Below are 20,075 nucleotides of genomic sequence, written 5' to 3' on the forward strand. Positions count from 1 at the left end.
CGGCAGATTATTTCAACGAATATCTTTTCACACCCACACTTTCAGCCAGCACGTTTCAGGGGTTCTCATCAGATGAGGAACCAGCACCCGACACACGCTCGCCGGAGGGATCACCCTCGGGGTCTGTTACAGACCGCTCTTATTGGTGGGATGATCAACCGGAGGTGGGGCGGAGCAGGGAACTGCTGAAGTGGCCTTGGCAGGCAGCATCCCCCGAGGCGACCGGGGGGGAGACGGACATGGACGTGTTGGGGAGGATCCTGGGTTCGAGCACAGCTGCAGAGAGATGGAAGCAGAGGAGATCGACGTCGACGAGCCCAGTCCGGACTGGCCGGAACCAGCCGGCCAGCTGCACACCAGAGGGGAAGAACTGTATCCCGCACTCACCCCCACAACACTGGAGCACCCAGAACCCGCATCCGAAGAGGGGGAGGGGGAAGGGGGGGCTTCGAGGGGGGGATGGATGTCAGGGGTTCAGGAGCAGAAGCACAGGGAAGAGGGGAGATGGAGAGCGAAGGGGAAGAATCTGAGGGCAGCGTAGGAGAAGATGACAGTGGCCCGAGAGATTCCATGAGCCTCTCCAGCGAATCGGAAGATTCACAGAAGGGGGCGCCAGTGGCCAGGGCAAGGGGATTCCCAAGGGGGACACTCCAGGAGCAAGGGGCCAGCAGGGACTCCCAGAGTAGCAGTTGGAAATCAGGACCAGCTTCCCCACCAGAGCATAGTGGGGGGGAAGAGTCCCAGGTATCGAGGGCAGAGGATTCCACACCAGGGAGTGAAGATAAGTCAGGGCTGGCCACGCCTCCATCGGAGAGCCAGACAACGGAGGGGAGGTCAGATCCGGGCAGTATCCCGGAAGAGGGAAGCAGTGACAGAAGCAGTGTGACGGTCAGGAGGAAGGTCACTGGGTTGGCGCGAGAGGCAAGTTCAAATGTACAGGAGCGCGGGACAGCAGAGAATGAGGATTGGGAACCGGGTCCTAAAGCACGCCGGAGACAGGGGGAGGAGTCAGCCGACTCAGCGTTGGAAGAGTCCAGAAAGGGGAAAGCCCCGGCGGGCAGGAGGACCCAGAGGAGGAGAGAACAACGGAAAAGGTGGAGCAGGGCTAGGATCTTAAACTGGTGTCAGAGGGGAGGAGATTCAGACGGGACTTCGCCGGTCTAGGGTTTAAGACGTAGGGCTGCGCGCTGCGGCTTTGGAATGGAAGTTGAACTTCAATAAACACTTTTGTACATAACGACGATCGGGCGTTGGTCCTCTGTGAGCTGGGACCTAGGGGCAGCTCTGACAGTATGTTTGATGGATTATAATTCTAATTTTATTTTGGGCTCGTTTGCTCTTCCATTTGCATATATAGATATATAGATATATAGATATATAGATATATATTTGTAAAGAGTGTATAAATGTATCACTATATATTTTATAAAGAGAGAAATAAGAGAGAACGGAAACCTTAAATTATTAGTTATTTTTGAAGTTTCTCCTGCTCCTGATTCTCTGTACAAATAAATTAAAGTTTGCTCACAAAATAATTATTCTACCGTATTGGCTCGAATATAAGCCACACCGTTAAAATTCGGCCAGGGGCAGAGAGAGAGAGAGAGAGAGAGAGAGAGAGAGAGAGAGAGAGAGAATCCACAGGCACTCACACCCGTTCCATTTTACCATATGTTTCAGCAAAGATATTATAAAAGCCCATTTTTTGTAAGGTCACTAATTTAAGCCACACTTTAACTTTTCACAGTCAGAATTGGGGGGGGGGTGAGGCTTATATTCAGGCCAATAAGGTATTTAAATCCCTTTTATCCTGCTCTTCAGCCAAAAAAAAAAAAAAAGGTTCCAAAAGTGGCTTACAAACATCAGAAATAAGGCACCCCTGCTCCTGGGCTACATCTGATGGACAGTGAGGTTTAGAAGAGAGGTTCTTTTATTATTTGCTCTCCTATAGCAGAATTAGCACAACGGTGATTACTCCAAGCACATTAAAACTTGGTTAGTTTTTACATCTGCCCTCATCCACCTTGAAGCAAATGTTCCCTATGGAAATGCCTAGGCTAGAATAAATCACAGAGAGTAAAATGCTGAGAACTTGTTGTCGTGTTGTTTTGCATGCTATGAGAGCAAATAGCCCTGAACAGTACCCCACTTGCATTGTTGACAGGGATCAAGTTGTACCATGCGCTGGCAGCTCACGCCCACCTGCCTCTCACATACCATAAGTTCTAGAAAGAGTTTCCTACACAAACATATACATCCTCTCTCTCTCTCTCTCTCTTTCACTTGCAGCTTCTGTCACAGAGGAGGGCAGGAGCAATCAGCTGATTATTCAGAAAACATTGCTTGTTCTCTTCTGAAGCTGATTCTAATTGGCTCAAGCCAGGACCTGCTGTATAAAACCACAAAACCGTGGACCCAGTAGGAGAGGGTGTGTGGGAGACATGGGGTGCAGGATTCCCAAAGAAGGAAGCTAAAGATATGAGAATGACCCATTCTATTGCTTTATCGAAGGAAGGTGTAGACTTACAGCAAAGCAACCCCACAGTTCCCAAGTGTACACAATTTCCCCCATATATTCAATAAATGTTTTCCAATCTTCTCTAAAAGTATGTTCTTCTTGTTCTCTTATTCTATGTGTTAAGTCTGCAAGCTGTGCATATTCCGTCAACTTAAGTTGCCAGTCTTCTTTAGCTGGGACCTCACTCATTTTCCATTTTGGGGCTAACAAAACACGGGCCGCAGTAGTGGCATACATAAATAACCTTTTTGGTACCTGGGAATTTCCTTCTGAATTATCCCCAACAAAAAGGACTCTGTGTTTTTTTTTGGGGGGGGGGGGAGTACTTTTAAACATTTTTTTTTCAATTCATTATGAATTATTTCCCAATACAATTTTACCCTTTTAAGAGATAACGATACTCTCAAAGCTAAGCCAATTAGCGTATATCAAAGCAAGTGGATTATGGACATCACTCATGGCTACAGCAACTACCCATTAGTTGCGGGGTTATTTTGAGTGCCAAGATGGCGCTAGCAAGCCTTCCGGAATGGTTCATCTTTGATTCAACGCACTGGTTCACCTATGAGACAAGGTGAGGCAACCACACCCACCACTGGGTAATGTTGATTTGGTTCCCCACCTTGTTCCCAATGTAGATCTTCACTCACCTCTTCTTCCCTGGTGGAGGGGGTCCATTTTGTTGTTCGCCTCAGGCAGGGTTACCAACTTGAAGAAAATACTGGGGAGGCCCAGGTAAGCCCTGCCCAAACATAATTAATCACAAGACACACGCCATTAAAATGGCAATGTCCATTAACTTTGAGGGGGTCCTGTCCCCTCAAATATTTTATGGAGGAAGCAAAGGTTCCTAGGAGTTGGCCTCAGGCATATGTCTTTAGCATATGCGCCACTGGAGTGCAAAGATCTGCCCAGCACTCCAAATTAACTTTTATTGAGCTTTTTGGGGGACGGGGAAAACCAAAGTTGTTGACCGTTTTTTTAGGGGGGGGGGAATCACTCACCTGTAACAATGCAACGGAAAAAAAACTGCTTTTGTTTCCTGACTCCTTAGGAATATTTGACGCTACGGAGTAACAGAGCGACGGGAGAGAGGACTTTCGCTTCATTGCTTTTCACTGCCGCCAATCGAGGGGGACCGATATACAATAGGTTTACATTTGGTGCCCCCAGAATTCGGCGCCCGGGTGTCCCGCACCCCTTGCACCCCCGTGTAAAGACGGCCCTGGCCTCAGGTGCCAAAATGTCATGGGTCAGCCCCAGCTCTGGCAAACTTCAGAAGAGCTGGGCTTCCCACAAATTCGGGGAAATTAAGTCTGCACAAACATCCTTAAGTATGATCTTCTGTTTAGCTTCATTTCTTCCTCTGGGATTATATCCCAGGCTTGGCTCTCTGTACTTCAGGCAGGGGTGAAACTAGGCTTTATTTCATCTGGGTCACAGCCCCAGTTTGGTAAAACAAAAAACAAAACAACCCATACGCATTTGTGTACACACAGCTTCACTTCAGGCAAAGCCACTTCTGACGTAGAAGGAGGTGGGGTTGCGGGCTTCACCCTACCACTATGCGCGCGGGGGCTGGAAGGAATCCTGATCACATCATCCCCTGGCCAGCCAATCGGCTGGCTTGGGGTGTGTGGCCTCCTCCATTTAACGCAGGGGCGGCCTGAGATCTCCCTCTTTTCCCTCCAACCAGCTGTTCTTGTTTCCCACCCTCACGCCCTTTAAGGTTTTTTCGTCTTTGACCTTGCTATGGACCTCGGTTGGTCGTCGTTGAGGGGCCTGGTAGGAATTTTTCCACTTGGCAAATTGGCACCAGCCACTTGGTTTTTCGCCTACAGTGGTGCCTCGCAAGATGAAAAGAATCCGTTCCGCGAGTCTCTTCGTCTTGCGGTTTTTCGTCTTGCGAAGCAACCCTATTAGCGGATTAGTGCTATTAGCGGCTTAGCGGCTATTAGCGGCAAAGCGGCTATTAGCGGCTTAGCGGCTTAGAAAAAGGGGGGAAAGCGAAAAAAATCACAAGACTCGCAAGACGTTTTCGTCTTGCAAAGCAAGCCCATAGGGAAATTCGTCTTGCGAAGCGCCTCGAAAAACGGAAAACCCTTTTGTCTAGCGAGTTTTTTGTCTTGTGAGGCATTCGTCTTGCGGGGCACCACTGTACCCCGTAGCAAATCGTCACAACTTCCTAGGTATTGGCGGTTAAGCATTGGTATGGGTATTGTTATGTAGATGTGTTGGGGGGAGCGCCATCACCTCCCCCAGTTTACTGAAGGGTAGTCCGGTAAAGGATTCCGGGGGGGCATGGCCCCATCCGAAGCCTATGGAGGTGAGGGCCCAAGGCACGCCCCCAAGCGGTGACCCTGGGGGAGTTCCTAGTTGATGTGCATCAGCAGGACTCCCTCTACTGGTGGTTAACCCTTCCCGGACTTCAAGCAAACAGGCTGAAGCCGGATAGTCGGTTAGGACCAATGCCTAAGCCAATACCGCTCATCACCTGCAACCAATAAAGTTGTGGCCATATTTAGCCCATTAACCTTAGATATCTGTGTCATGTGTCTTTATTTCCACTGGGAGGAGACGGGAACTCGCCATGCAAAAAACCCAACCACTCTCCCCATAGCTATGGCTCTGCTTCAGGGCCTGATCATGTCAATGGGTGTTTCCTTTTTTTACCTATTACCACAGCCCAAGGCATTCATATAGATAGAACCTGCCTGCTTTTCCAAACCTTTAAATTCTTTTTTGATTGGCATTTGAGCTGCCTCTGGATCTCACTAGCATCTCTCTGCAATTGCATTAGCTCTGTACATTTCCGTCGCTCCAGCCTAATCCATTCCTTTCGTGTTTCCTGACTGTGTGAGGGTCTCAGCAGGAAATGAATTGAAACAGACACTTCCATTCGCATTATTAAAAACTTTCCCCTCTCAAACCTGCCGCATTTGGAGAAACGGAGACAGCAGCTATACACGTACTCTGTAGATTATCTTTTTTTAAAAAAAATAAATAATATTTATTAAAGTTTTAAATGTTACAAAAAGAAAAAGACATAATTCCAAATTGAACAAAAACATAACAACACATCACAGTAAAAAAAGAAGAGAACAGAGAGAAATAATAATAATAATAATAATAATAATAATAATAATAAACAGAAAAACAGAAAAATAAAAACATTTAAAAAACCACAACGAACCTTCCCATAACTTTCATTAACTTGTTTCCTTGACCTCCTCGCACCTCCCTTTTTTTGTATTCTAGTTCAGTTAGCTATTTCAGCAAATCCTTTCCATCTTTCCCAATTTTTATCCTATAATTTATCTTAATATAATGTAACTTTACCTTTCCTCCTTTCATCCATTAACAATCTATTTTTACTTAATCCTTTATAATATTTCTGTAGATTATCAATATAGGTTTCTCCATTATGGCCTCTCTTAAGAAGGCAATTCCATGATACATATTTAAGTTGGTTTTTCTTGCTGCCATGGCTGCCATCCTGCATGTCAGAAAGCAAGGAACTATTACTGTGAAATTGCCTTTAGCTCTTCTGCACAGGAGGCAGCAATTGGCTAATAGTTTCTTCAGACAGCTTTGGCAGATGTGCCGGGTTCCTATGCAACTGTGCCCTGCGTGTCAGTGCAATGCCTGAGATATTCCCTTTTATTAATGTCCTGAGCTGTAATTAATCCCCAGCATCATTTGATACTGTCAGCAACACCATATGGGCTAAGCATGGTTTTCAAGGACTAGCTATTGAGCAACAGAAAAATCACAGCTAAATGTCTGAGCGCTCTGCATCAGGAGAGAGGGCAAATCAGGCCGCGCAGCGATGGAGCTTGCTTCTTTTTAAGAGAGTGTTGAAGGGAGCTTTGAAGGCCAGAACTGTTTGCTGTCCAAGCCAAAGGGCAAGATCGCCACTCTACCATTCCACGTTCCAGACAGGAAGCTGGATCTCACTTCAGTCCTGGTTTCAGTGGAACGTGTATCAAGAGCCAGGAGAAAGAGGTGTGTCTTCAGTATATGAGAAAAACCACATGAGGACAGTGCCAGATCTGTTAGTTATATGAGTGAAATTCCCTGATCTGGACCTTGGGCAGTTTGAATCAACACGCTCTCCGCCATGGCCAGATTTAGGTTTGATGAGGCAGGTGGCGCTGTGGGTTAAAGCCTCAGCGCCTAGGACTTGCTGATCGAAAGGTCGGCGGTTCGAATCCCTGCGGCGGGGTGCGCTCCCGCTGCTCGGTCCCAGCGCCTGCCAACCTAGCAGTTCGAAAGCACCTCCGGGTGCAAGTACATAAATAGGGACCGCTTACCAGCGGGAAGGTAAACGGCGTTTCCGTGTGCGGCTCTGGCTCGCCAGAGCAGCGATGTCACGCTGGCCACGTGACCCAGAAGTGTCTCCGGACAGCGCTGGCCCCTGGCCTCTTGAGTGAGATGGGCGCACAACCCCAGAGTCTGTCAAGACTGGCCCGTATGGGCAGGGGTACCTTTACCTTTACCTTTAAGCTACTGAAGGAAATGGGGCCCTTTATATGTCCAGCTAAAACCAACATGCATGTTACCTGTAGTTTGGTGCTCAGTGGCAGAGCACATAATTTTGCCTGCAGGACACCCCAGGTTTAGTCTCTGGTCTCACCATTTCACAGGATTCTCAGGAATTGGGTGCAATCTGCTTTATCACACACACACACACACACACACACACACACACATGCATATGTTCAAATAGCATTGCTAGCAGTGCTACCACCCATTCAGCACATCCAAGAAATCTCGCTTAATTTTTTTAAAAAAAAATTTTTTGAAAAAGAATGCTTGTATTAGAGAGAGCGCCTGTTAAAATAAAGGAGCTGTAATCTCTGGCAGTTGCTGCCATTAATATATATCATAAACAGAGCACAAAAGGCAGGTTGGTTGATTTATCATGAATTGCTCTTCTCGTATATCTTCTTTCCTGTATTTTATTTTATTTTTTAATCAGCGAAATCACCCCATTGTGCGTACTGAGCTCAGGACCTCTACATTTGTACTGCTAAATTCTGCGTCTTGTAAAGATGACAGGTCTGTTATGAAAGATTTGTTCTTCCTTTGTAGAAAAGGAGCCTGTGCTGCAGTTTTCATCAGAACGCTCTGGAACTGCTTAGTGTAAGTGTCCTTAAAATGTGTGTGTGTGCTTAAAGTTGTATAGCATCTCAGCAGATTTGCTGGCAGAATATCCCAGGTTTCTGGAAGCCTTGCACTGCTGCAGCTAGCGCAGAATGCAGTTGCCAGACTCCTTACGGAAATAAACAGCCAGAGGAGATGATGGTGTTTCAGTGTCTACAACGGCTTCCCTCCCCAACTTGGGCTTGGTTCAAATGCTGGCTGTAACGTAAAAGTAAAGGTAAAGGTACCCCTGACCGTTAGGTCCAGTCATGGACAACTCTGGGGTTGCGGTACTCATCTCGTTCTACGAGGGAGCCGGCATTTGTCCGCAGACAGCTTCCGGGTCATGTGTCCAGCATGACTAAGCCACTTCTGGCGAACCAGAGCAGCACACATAAATATCATTTACTGGTACCTTCCCGCCAGAGTGGTACCTATTTATCTACTTGCACTTGACATGCTTTTGAACTGCTAGGTGGGCAGGAGCAGGGACTGAACAATGGGAGCTCACCCCGTCACGGGGATTCGAACTGCCGACCTTCCGATCGGCAAGCCCTAGGCTCTGTGGTTTAGACCACAGCGCCACATGCGTCCCTTGGCTGTAACGTACAACCCTCTAAATCAGTGTTTCCCAATTGATGGTCCCAGGGGAGTCCATGGCACCATTCCCATAACAAAAACTACCATGGAGATATCAAGATTGTCAAAAGTAGGGGGTCCATGACTTGGCTTTGGAAAAACAGGGAGTCCACAGTACTTAATTTGGAGCCACTGCTTCAAGTGGCTCAGCAAAGCACATCTTAGGGCTAAACTAGACAGGATGCCAATGGGACACATTTTTGGGGGGACTAGCCCCACCTTGGAGGGGATCCTGTCTTACACTGAGGCCACAGTTGTACTCGGTTGTCTTCCTTGTGCCTCAGCTTGGCTTTGAAGTAAGGCGTAGTACCACCGCTGTGACAGAGGTGAGAATGGGCCCATTCTTTTTCAAGTGTTTTGTGCTGAAAACTGGAGAAACAGAAGAGGTGTCCGTATCGAGAGACCAGCTGACCTTGATCAAAGGACAGCTTCATTTTACTGCCCTATCGTGTGCGCTACACTTCTACCTGATTAGACTCGAAAACCTTTAATCGCTAAATGAATTAATAGACTATCCTTGATTTCAAAGTCATCAGCATTCTCTAATTAATTTTAAGTACTCCACGGGTGGATATTTTTAAATCAGCAAAAAAACCAGCCACACACACACACATCCTCCGATACCTAAGGGAACAATGGAACAATTTTAGTTAAACCAACCTAGCAGTTCGAAAGCACGTCAAAGTGCAAGTAGATAAATAGGTACCGCTCCGGCGGGAAGGTAAACGGCATTCCCATGTGCTGCTCTGGTTTGCCAGAAGCGGCTTAGTCATGCTGGCCACATGACCTGGAAGCTGTACGCCAGCTCCCTCGGCCTGTAAAGCGAGATGAGCGCCACAACCCCAGTCAGCCACGACTGGACCTAATGGTCAGGGGTCCCTTTACCTTTACCTTACTACACGATGTGGGACAGTGTTGTGATGTCTACCCCTTTTGGAATTCCCCCATTAAATAGTGTCTTTTTTGGCACTGACTCTCTCCTCCAACAAACCTTTCGAGCCGAGATATCTCCCAGTCTGCGTCTATGGTTTTTAAGGTGTTTTTAGATCTTTTGAAGCTTTCATCATTTCTCTGTTTGCCCCTCTGGACTCCTTGGGAAGGAAGGGTGAGATATAGATGCAACAGATATAAAAAACATGTTTAATCATAATCATAATATCATAGATTAATCATAGAATCATAGAGTGGGAAGGGACCATGAGGGTCCTCTAGTTCAATGCGAGACTTGTACCCAGCACCTTGAGATTAAGAATCCACATAGAAATATCACTTGGGTAGACACTCTTCCCCTGAAACGAGCTTTGAGTTGCTTGCAGAAGAGCAGGCTAGTGCTTGAATAAAGTTTAAGGGGATTCTGCCTGGAGTTGGAACTAGCAACCCTTTCCAAGTGTTCACATTCTTCCACATGACGCGTAGGATTACTTACCCTGTGATGTGACTTTATCAAGTTGTGAGTTGATAAGGCAGCAGCCAAAGCCTGAGATCAATGAAACTTGTGTTTTACAGGAATCATAGAATCATAGAGTTGGAAGAGACCACAAGGGCCATCGAGTCCAACCCCCTGCCAAGCAGGAAACACCATCAGAGCACTCCTGACATATGGTTGTCAAGCCTCTGCTTAAAGACCTCCAAAGAAGGAGACTCCACCACACTCCTTGGCAGCAAATTCCACTGTCAAACGGCTCTTACTGTCAGGAAGTTCTTCCTAATGTTTAGGTGGAATCTTCTTTCTTGTAGTTTGGATCCATTGCTCCGTGTCCGCTTCTCTGGAGCAGCAGAAAACAACCTTTCTCCCTCCTCTATGTGACATCCTTTTATATATTTGAACATGGCTATCATATCAAGGAACACTATTTTGGTGACACCCTTCTATTGTGTGCGACATGGGATCCGTACATTATATTAGTATATAGTGTCATTGAAATTCTACTCAGTATTGATCCAGAGTAAATTCCAATGTATAGTTAGCAGAGTAAAAACTTAAACACGTTGCAGGATTCCCCCCAAATAGACCAGAGGCAATTATATTTCATCCAGCAGAACTTTACTGCTACTGGAGCCAAATGAGCATGTTGTTGTTGTTGTTGTTGTTGTTTAGTCATTTAGTCATATCCAACTCTTCGTGACCCCATGGACCAGAGTACGCCAGGCACTTCTGTCTTCCACTGCCTCCCGCAGTTTGGTCAAACTCATGCTGGTAGCTTCAAGAACACTATCCAACCATCTCGTCCTCTGTTGTCCCCTTCTCCTTGTGCCCTCCATCTTTCCCAACATCAGGGTCTTTTCCAGGGAGTCTTCTCTTCTCATGAGGTGGCCAAAGTCTTGGAGCCTCAGCTTCAGGATCTGTCCTTCCAGTGAGCACGCAGGGCTGATTTCCTTCAGAATGGATAGGTTTGATCTTCCTGCAGGCCATGGGACTCTCAAGACAGAGTCTCCTCCAGCACCATAATGAGCATAATGGTTACAAATCCAATACATTCAGGATTGGCACTTTCCATAAGAAATCCAGTTGCAGCAGACTTAACTAAAACTTACATAAACTTACAGTAAGTCTAAAACCTAGCACTGCATACAGAAAGAAAATGAATGAAACCCAGGCTCCTTCTAGCCTCACTATTATAGTCAACATGACCTTGACAGAAAGAGATAAGAGAACCAGTTTAAACCAGCTGTACTCAGCTTCTCTGAAGGAATAACCCAAACATCATGAAGCTTCTTTCACACAGAGAAGCTTCCAGAACCCTCTTAAATAAGGAGAACAGGAAAGATCTCTACACATCAGATGTGTAGAGCTGCCACCTGCTGCCACCACGCCACCGCCACCTGATTTCTGTTCTCATCCTGAAGCAAAGTTCTAAACCCGAGGTACTATTTCTGGGTTAGCGGAGTCTGTAACCTGAAGCGTTTATAACCTGAGGTACCACTGTGTGTCCCAGGCAGTACCAGTTCTTCTTTACAGCTATCATTTGCATAGTCTTATCAGTCGATACTCCTTCACGGATCACCTTGCCAACAAAGGTCCATATAGTAAAAGCTATGGTTTTCCCAGTAGTGATGTATGGAAGTGAAAGCTGGACGATAAAGAAAGCTGATCGCCGAAGAATTGATGCTTTTGAATTATGGTGCTGGAGGAGACACTTGAGAGTCCCATGGACTGCAAGAAGAAGACTGCTGCATTCTGGATCCTATTGTTCTAGGACCAATCAGACTGCTGCATTCTGGATCCTATTGTTCTAGGACCAATCAGACTGCTGCATTCTGGATCCTATTGTTCTAGGACCAATTAGACTGTGCATTTTGGATCCTATTCAACTCAGTACATAACAGTTGGCCATTCCAGGCATAAAGGGCAGCAAAGGAGACTGAGCGGGTTTGTTTAAGAGAGCATGAGACGTGAGTGGATTAGGGTGGTGGAGCCGAAATTAAAGACAAAGATCAATAAATGTAGAATCAATAAAAGCAAATGAAATCAATCAAGATCTGGCAGCCTCTTCAAATGTTTGTTTGCGAAAATAAGGCCACTGTATCTGAAGGAATGAACAGCTGCACGCAAGACTAGAAGCAGCCTGGTCTCTTAAACATGTATAGTGTATCCTCACTCCTTTCTGCTAACTTAAAAAAAAAACAACCCTGTCTTTAATATGCATAGAATATGCAGACTTATTTGTGGCCCACAATCCATTGCAGCAGGTTGTGAAAATGAGGGAGGACACTTCATTTTACTTCAGCTGATTCTGAATGAGATGAATATATATATATATATATATATATATATATATATATATATATATATATATATTCATTCTACAGAAACTGAAAAGGGAGAATAGGCAATTTAATTCCACTTCACTGGATTGTGAGCACCACTTCTATGAGAAAGAACTCCCCCCCTCCCCATGCTGAGGTGGAAATTGAACACCTGAATTAAAATATGTAGGGGGGAAAGGGAAAAAGGAAAAGGATACTACATTCGGTGAGCGAGTGGGAAACTTGTTCTCTGACATTGTACTGACCTCTAGCGGTTGTCTGATGATATGTTTCCAAAAGTTGAATTGCATTTCAAATAAAAAGGCAAAGGTACCCCTGACCACTAGGTCCAGTCGTGACCGACTCTGGGGTTGCGGCGCTCATCTCGCTCTATGGGCCGAGGGAGCCGGCGTTTGTCTGCAGACAGCTTCCGGGTCATGTGGCCAGCATGACTAAGCCGCTTCTGGCGAACCAGAGCAGCGCACGGAAACACCGTTTACCTTCCCGCTGGAGCGGTACCTATTTATCTACTTGCACTTTGCAAGGTAAATTCCAGATAATCTTTCCTGAAAGTTAGCTGTGACAGTCTATATTTCAACAAGGCCAAGAGTCTTGTGGCATCTTAAAGACTATTATTTATTAATTCATATACCGTTTAATTGCCAAGGTGGCTTTATAAGCAGTTTACAAGTGTAAAACCAGTTACAAAATGTGCATATAATACAACACACACATACACAAAACCAATTTAAGTGAAACACACACCCACAATTTAAATGAGCAATAAATCAAGTCTATTAAAACATCCCAACAATTCAAAGAGTTAAAAGAAACATTAAAACAAAGTCAGGGGATCAGGGGAATAATCTGATGGCCATCTGCCATGGCTGCTTTAGTTGAGATTCCTGCATCTCAGGGGGTTGGACTAGGTGTCCCTCAGCGTCCCTTCGAACTGTACAATTCTATGATTCTATGTCTGAACAAGTGCCCATCTTTAAGAGCTGACAGAACGCCAATGGAGCCTCTTGCGTTTCAGCAAGGAGATTGTCCCCTAAGCTACACCACCCAAAAGTGTTAATTCCTGTCATATATGAATAATAATTTCTGGAAATGTTTGCCCTCCAAAACAGGAATCTGCAACAACCGCTGTGTGTGCAACCACAATTTTAACTGTGCTTCATTTGTGAATGCTGGGTAATAGGAGATTTTACAAAACTTTGAAGGTGAGTTTAAGTCAAAAGTTTAGGTGTGCACACTTTACAGTTGTTGTTGTTGTTGTTTAGTCATTTAGTCGTGTCCGGCTCTTCGTGACCCCCTGGACCAGGCACTCCTGTCTTCCACTGCCTCCCGCAGTTTGGTCAAACTCATGCTGGTAGCTTTGAGAACAGTGTCCAACCATCTCGTCCTCTGTCGTCCCCTTCTCCTTGTGCCCTCCATCTTTCCCAACATCAGGGTTTTTTCCAGGGAGTCTTCTCTTCTCATGAGGTGGCCAAAGTATTGGAGCCTCAGCTTCGGGATCTGTCCTTCCAGTGAGCACTCAGGGCTGATAATGCCAAGGTTGCAGGTTCGATCCCCATATGAGACAGCTACATCTTCCTGCATTGCAGGGGGGTTGGACTAGATGACCCTGAAGGTCCCTTCCAACTCTTTATAATTCTGTGACTCCTAACGGAGGCCAGTCGGGCATCTGTACCTAGAGCAAGGTCTGTATAGTTAAAGCTATACAGTGGTGCCCCGCAAGACGAATGCCTCGCAAGACGGAAAACCCGCTAGACGAAAGGGTTTTCAGTTTTGGAGGTGCTTCGCAAAACGAATTTCCTATGGGCTTGCTTCGCAAGACAAAAATGTCTTGCGAGTTCCTGCGGGGTTTCCCCCCCCCCTTTTTCTAAGCCACTAAGCCGCTTATCCGCTAAGCCGCTAAGCCCCTAAGCCGCTAATAGCGCTAATCCGCTAAGCCGCTAATGGGCTTGCTTGGCAAGATGAAAAAACCGCAAGACGAAGAGACTCGCGGAACGGATTAATTTCGTCTTGCGAGGCACCACTGTATATAGTTAAAGCACTCAGGGCTGATTTCCTTCAGAATGGATAGGTTTGATCTTCTTGCAGTCCATGGGACTCTCAAGAGTCTCTTCCAGGACCATAATTCAAAAGCGTCAATTCTTTGGCAACCAGCTTTCTTTATGGTCCAGCTCTCACTTCCATACATCACTACTGGGAAAACCATAGCTTGAACTATACAGACCTTGCTATCTCTTACTTATCTGCTCTCTTCACTCAAACATGCAAGAGAAATCTCTGTGTCAAGAAACCAGTTCTTAAAAAATTAGCTCATCCTATTGGATGGATAGTCATTGACTATGCAAAAGCCTTCATTGACTATGCAAAAGCCTTTGACTGTGTCGACCATGGCAAACTATGGCAAGTTCTTAAGGAAATGGGAGTGCCTGATCACCTCATCTGTCTCCTGAGAAATCTCTATGTGGGACAAGAAGCTACAGTTAGAACTGGATATGGAACAACTGACTGGTTCAAAATTGGGAAAGGAGTACGACAAGGCTGCATTTTGTCTCCCTGCTTATTTAACTTATATGCAGAATTCATCATGCGAAAGGCTGGGCTGGATGAATCCCTAGCCGGAATTAAGATTGCCGGAAGAAATATCAACAACTTCAGATATGCAGATGACACAACCTTGATGGCAGAAAGTGAGAAGGAATTAAAGAACCTTTTATTGAGGGTGAAAGAGGAGAGTGCAAAATATGGTCTGAAGCTCAACATCAAAAAAACGAAGATCATGGCTACTGGTCCCATCACCTCCTGGCAAATAGAAGGGGAAGAAATGGAGGCAGTGAGAGATTTTACTTTCTTGGGCTCCATGATCACTGCAGATGGTGACAGCAGCCACGAAATTAAAAGACGCCTGCTTCTTGGGAGAAGGGCAATGACAGGCCTAGACAGCATCTTGAGAAGTAGAGACATCACCTTGCCAACAAAGGTCCGTATAGTTAAAGCTATGGTTTTCCCAGTAGTGATGTATGGAAGTGAGAGCTGGACCATAAAGAAGGCTGATCGCCGAAGAATTGATGCTTTTGAATTATGGTGCTGGAGGAGACTCTTGAGAGTCCCATGGACTGCAAGAAGATCAAACCTCTCCATTCTGAAGGAAATCAGCCCTGAGTGCTCACTGGAAGGACAGATTGTGAAGCTGAGGCTCCAGTACTTTGGCCACCTCATGAGAAGAGAAGACTCCCTGGAGAAGACCCTGATGTTGGGAAAGATGGAGGGCACAAGGAGAAGGGGGCGACAGAGGACGAGATGGTTGGATAGTGTTTTCGAGGTTACCAGCATGAGTCTGACCAAGCTGCGGGGGGCAGTGGAGGACAGGAGTGCCTGGCGTTCTCTGGTCCATGGGGTCATGAAGAGTCGGACACGACTAAACGACTAAACCACAACAACAACAATTGGGGGGCGGGAAGGCATCCAGTGACCATCAAGGACTATTAACAAGCAATTTCCCTAGCAAAAGGAATGTCTGAACATGGCTTGGTAATGTATTGCTGCAAATGCTAGCATTTGTCAGGCAAAATAATGTTAATCGCCACTTGATGGCATCTTAATTGAGCTAGGGAAGAGAAAATAGTTCAGAATTTCTGCAGAATGTTCTTAATGGGGGAATCTGTCAGAGACCAGAGAAACAGACTCATTACCTGCCCCCTTTCTAGCTGAGATGGATCCCTGGGGCAGAACGGGGGGGGGGGGGCACTGAGAGAGAGAAGCTGCAGAGAAATTCAGAATGAACAGGGAGGGAAGGGGAGTGGCCAGGGGCGAACGAAGGCATCGTGACACCCGGGGTGGGGTGTCGCTACGTACGATGCATGTGCCATACGTAGCAACGCTGTACATAGCAGTTTGCCGGTGGCGCGGCTCCAGCGCCATATGGACGGTGCCAGGATCCCAGCCGTGAACGGAGGATAATCTACATGTGGCTGTAGCAGCGACAGAGGGATCCCACCGCCATCCATAGGGTGCCGGTGGCAAACCGCTATGTACCGTGCATGTGCAGCGGCGTTACATACAGTGCATGCGTGCGACGCTGCACATGCGCTGTACATAATGGTTTGCCGCTGGCGCCGGTATCCTCTGCTCGCAGGGAATCCTCCACATGAGGCTGCACCAGCACAATGGTGGCTCACGCCGCCGCGAACCCCTGCAGTGTGCCTTATTGTCACCCCCCCCCCCAACATGGCACCCAGGGCACACCACACCACCCCACCCCACCCCCCGTTGCGATGCCACTGGGCGTGGCACAGAGTGAGCTGAGTGCACTCAGGTGTTCTCTGATGTGGGGCAAATTGCCTCCCTGTAGGAACACAAGCATTTCATTTCCACTTATACTCAACTAGTATATTTCTGATTTCCCCCCTTATGATGGCAGCCCATTGCCTGTCCTTCAAATGACTTGGACTCTGGTCTTAAGTTGCTGTGGCTTAATGACACGCCTATTGAGTTTGAGTGGCACATACCGTATTGGCCTGAATATAAGCCTCACTTCGCCCCCCCCCCCCAAAAAAAAAATTCTGACCGTGAAAAGTTAAAGTGTGGCTTAAATCCCCAATCTTACAAAAACTGGCTTTCACAATATCGCTGCTGAAACAGACATACGGTAAAATGGAACGGGTGTGAGTGCCTGGGGAATTTTAAGGGAGGGGCTAATATTCTCTCCTTCCTGTTAAAACCCATCCAACACAGTGACAAGATCCTAAAACTTTGGGAAATTGTATTTCCTGAGAATGCTCAGAGGATTGAATCTATCTCAGCACCTACTTCTGTCCTATTATCATAGTACCATTGAGAGTGTCTTAACCTATAGTATATTATCGTGGTATGGGAGCAGCTCTGGAATGGAAAAAAAAGCCTTACAGAGAATAATTAAAATTGCCCAGAATGTTATTGGGCTCCAACTACCAACCCTGGATGAGATCTTCACGTCTCGCAGCTTGAAGAAGTCACACAATATCCTGAGAGATCCCACCCATCCTGCTCACAACCTCTTTGAATTGTTGCCTTCGGGCAGAAGATATAGGACAATGAAAACACGAACCACACGCCTTCTGAATAGTTTCTATCCAAGAGCTCTGATTGCACTAAACAATGATCTCAGGGCCAGTTGTAAGAAATAGCAAGCAGTGAGTAGTAAGGAATGAGATAGGTTTTAGGTTATGCTATGCTTCTAATAGGTTGTGTTATATTCTGGATTATGTATGTTTTAATAGATTATGTCTGAATAGGATGAGAGTGTTGGAGATACGTGCAAATGTGTATGTGAATCCGGTCTTGGGTGTTTGATTTTCGTTGTTGTGTATACTGTGTATATACAGACAATGACAATAAATTTATCTATCTATCTATCTATCTATCTTACAATGATCTGCAACATGTTTAGGAGCAATGAGTCTGTAGGTTGACATTTAATGGAATTACCCTGTGACTTCAAGGTGTGATATGTACAGAGCCTTAGAGTTAGGAGAATAGAGGCATGGAAAGGCCATATTGCGTTCCAGTGAGTGTCCGTCAAGGCTGCGAACTGCGGCAGTGCTGTGGCGTCCAATCCGCTTCCACTGCACCAATCTGCTTCTCCCAGCTACAGCAGAACATCTTGAGCAGCGGTGTGCCTGCGTGGAAGGAATCTCGGCCATGCAGTAAAACTCTCGTACAGCTTCTTCTTCTATTCTTCTAGTGACAGGACGTCATTTCCCTTGAGCTGTTAACCCTGTAAGCTCTGGGTATCCTCACATATTTTTCAACCCTGTAGCCAACCAGATATTCACAACAGAAAATATAATCTGGGGACCACAGCTGAGGACCTGCCAAGCTGTCAACATCTGTGGACAAGTTAAGCCAGGGAGCCAAGTCACATGCACCAGTAATGGATGATAATAATAATAATAATAATAATAATAATAATAATAATTTGTCCAAACTGCGGGAGGCAGTGGAAGACAGGTTGCCTGGTATGCTCCGGTCCGTGGGGTCATGAAGAGTCGGACACGACTAAATGACAAAACAAAAACAACAACATGCCACTCATCTCCTCTGGGCTTCAGAGTTCCTCCTACCTTCAGAGTTGCTTCTGGGATGAGGCCACCGTGGGTCAGGCCAGAGGGTGCAGTTGGGGTGTGTGGTTGTGCCTCCCCTGGTTCTGCATCTTGCTCCCCCGCCCCTTCCTTTAGCTGCTTGATGGAATCATAGAGCAGTACATGTGAAAAGGATCTAGGAGTCTTGGTTGACCACAAACTTGACATGAGCCAACAGTGTGATGCGGCAGCTAAAAAAGCCAATGCAATTCTGGGCTGCATCAATAGGAGTATAGCATCTAGATCAAGGGAAGTAATAGTGCCACTGTATTCTGCTCTGGTCAGACCTCACCTGGAGTACTGTGTCCAGTTCTGGGCACCACAGTTCAAGAAGGACACTGACAAACTGGAACGTGTCCAGAGGAGGGCAACCAAAATGGTCAAAGGCCTGGAAACGATGCCTTATGGGGAACGGCTGAGGGAGCTGGGCATGTTTAGGCTGGAGAAGAGGAGGTTAAGGGGTGATATGATAGCCATGTTCAAATATATAAAAGGATGTCAGATAGAGGAGGGAGAAAGGTTGTTTTCTGCTGCTCCAGACAAGCGGACACGGAGCAATGGATCCAAACTACAAGAAAGAAGATTCCACCTAAACATTAGGAAGAACTTCCTGACAGTAAGAGCTGTTCGACAGTGGAATTTGCTGCCGAGGAATGTAGTGGAGTCTCCTTCTTTGGAGGTCTTTAAGCAGAGGCTTGACAGCCATATGTCAGGAGTGCTCTGATGGTGTTTCCTGCTTGGCAGGGGGTTGGACTCGATGGCCCTTGTGGTCTCTTCCAACTCTATGATTCTATGAATCATAGTTTGGTTGAGTTGGGAGGGATGCCAAAGGTCATCTAGTCCAACCCCAGACAATGCCAGGATCCTGCCCACAGCCAGCCCTGGCTGGGCTCCAAACTCCGACCATCTCCTTACCAGCCAGATGCCCTGACCCCTTGCAATTCTGCCTGGGCTGGAGAAAGGGGACAGAGAAACTTTTTGCTCTCTGTCCCTCAGGACATGGATATGAGAGTCACGCCATGCAGCCCTCTCAATATCTCAAAGGCCGTCACAGGGAGGAAGCTTGTTTTCTGCTGCTCCAGAGGCCCTCAGGACCTGAAGCCATGGATTCAAGTTACAAGAAAGGAAATTCCAGTACTTGGAGGTTTTTGAGCAGAGGTTGGAAGGCCATCTGCCATGGATGCTTTAGCCGAGATTCCTGCATTTCAGGGGGTTGGTCTAGATGACCCTCGGGGTCCCTCCTAACTCTGCAATTCCGTGATCCTATAATTCAAAGTGCATCCAATGAGCATTTAAAGCACATGACGTCCCCCAAATGATCCTGGTCATTGTAGCTTTCCTCTCACAGAACTACAATTCCCAGAACACCTGACAAACTACAATTCCCGGAATCATTTGGGGAAAGACACCTGCTTTTTAGAACAGGCAGCTCACTTCCCCCGATTTCCTAGGAAGCAGCAGAGGGAAGATTAAGTGCTTCTAATAGGATGACCTGACAGAGCATGACGTGTAAAATATTGCTCCAAACGTTGGGTGTCTCCCCCCCTCTCTGCCTAGTGGGCAGTGGGGGCAACAGCCCGAGGGGTTCCAGGCTCTCCCCTTTGGAGAACTGAGACATGGCGGAGACTGTTGTGGCTTTAAGAAAGATTACAGTCATTTCCAGGGGGACCTGTCCTTCACAGCAGGGCAGCCAGCCTTCAAAAGTTGGATTCTAGACTCCCCTCCTCCTCCTCCTTCCCTCACCCCTTGCTCAAAGCCTCTCTTTTCCTGCCACCTCATACCCACTTATCCCAGCCCCCTTCCAGATCCCCCGTCTCTGTTCACATCGCAGGGCAAGGGAGAAGGACTTCTTTTGCATTTCCAGTTAGTCCCTCGGGGGCCTTGAATTGTTT

General features: G+C 46.6%; 1 protein-coding gene across 1 annotated transcript in view; it reads right to left on the bottom strand.

Moving 5' to 3' along the window:
* LOC307200846 (uncharacterized protein) overlaps positions 1-20,075 on the bottom strand; it is a 238,548-nt gene that overhangs the window by 203,398 nt on the left and 15,075 nt on the right. The gene's annotated exons all lie outside the window — the stretch shown is intronic.

The sequence above is a fragment of the Podarcis cretensis genome (assembly GCF_951804945.1).
Source record: "Podarcis cretensis genome assembly, chromosome: 13".
Classification (NCBI taxonomy): domain Eukaryota; kingdom Metazoa; phylum Chordata; class Lepidosauria; order Squamata; family Lacertidae; genus Podarcis; species Podarcis cretensis.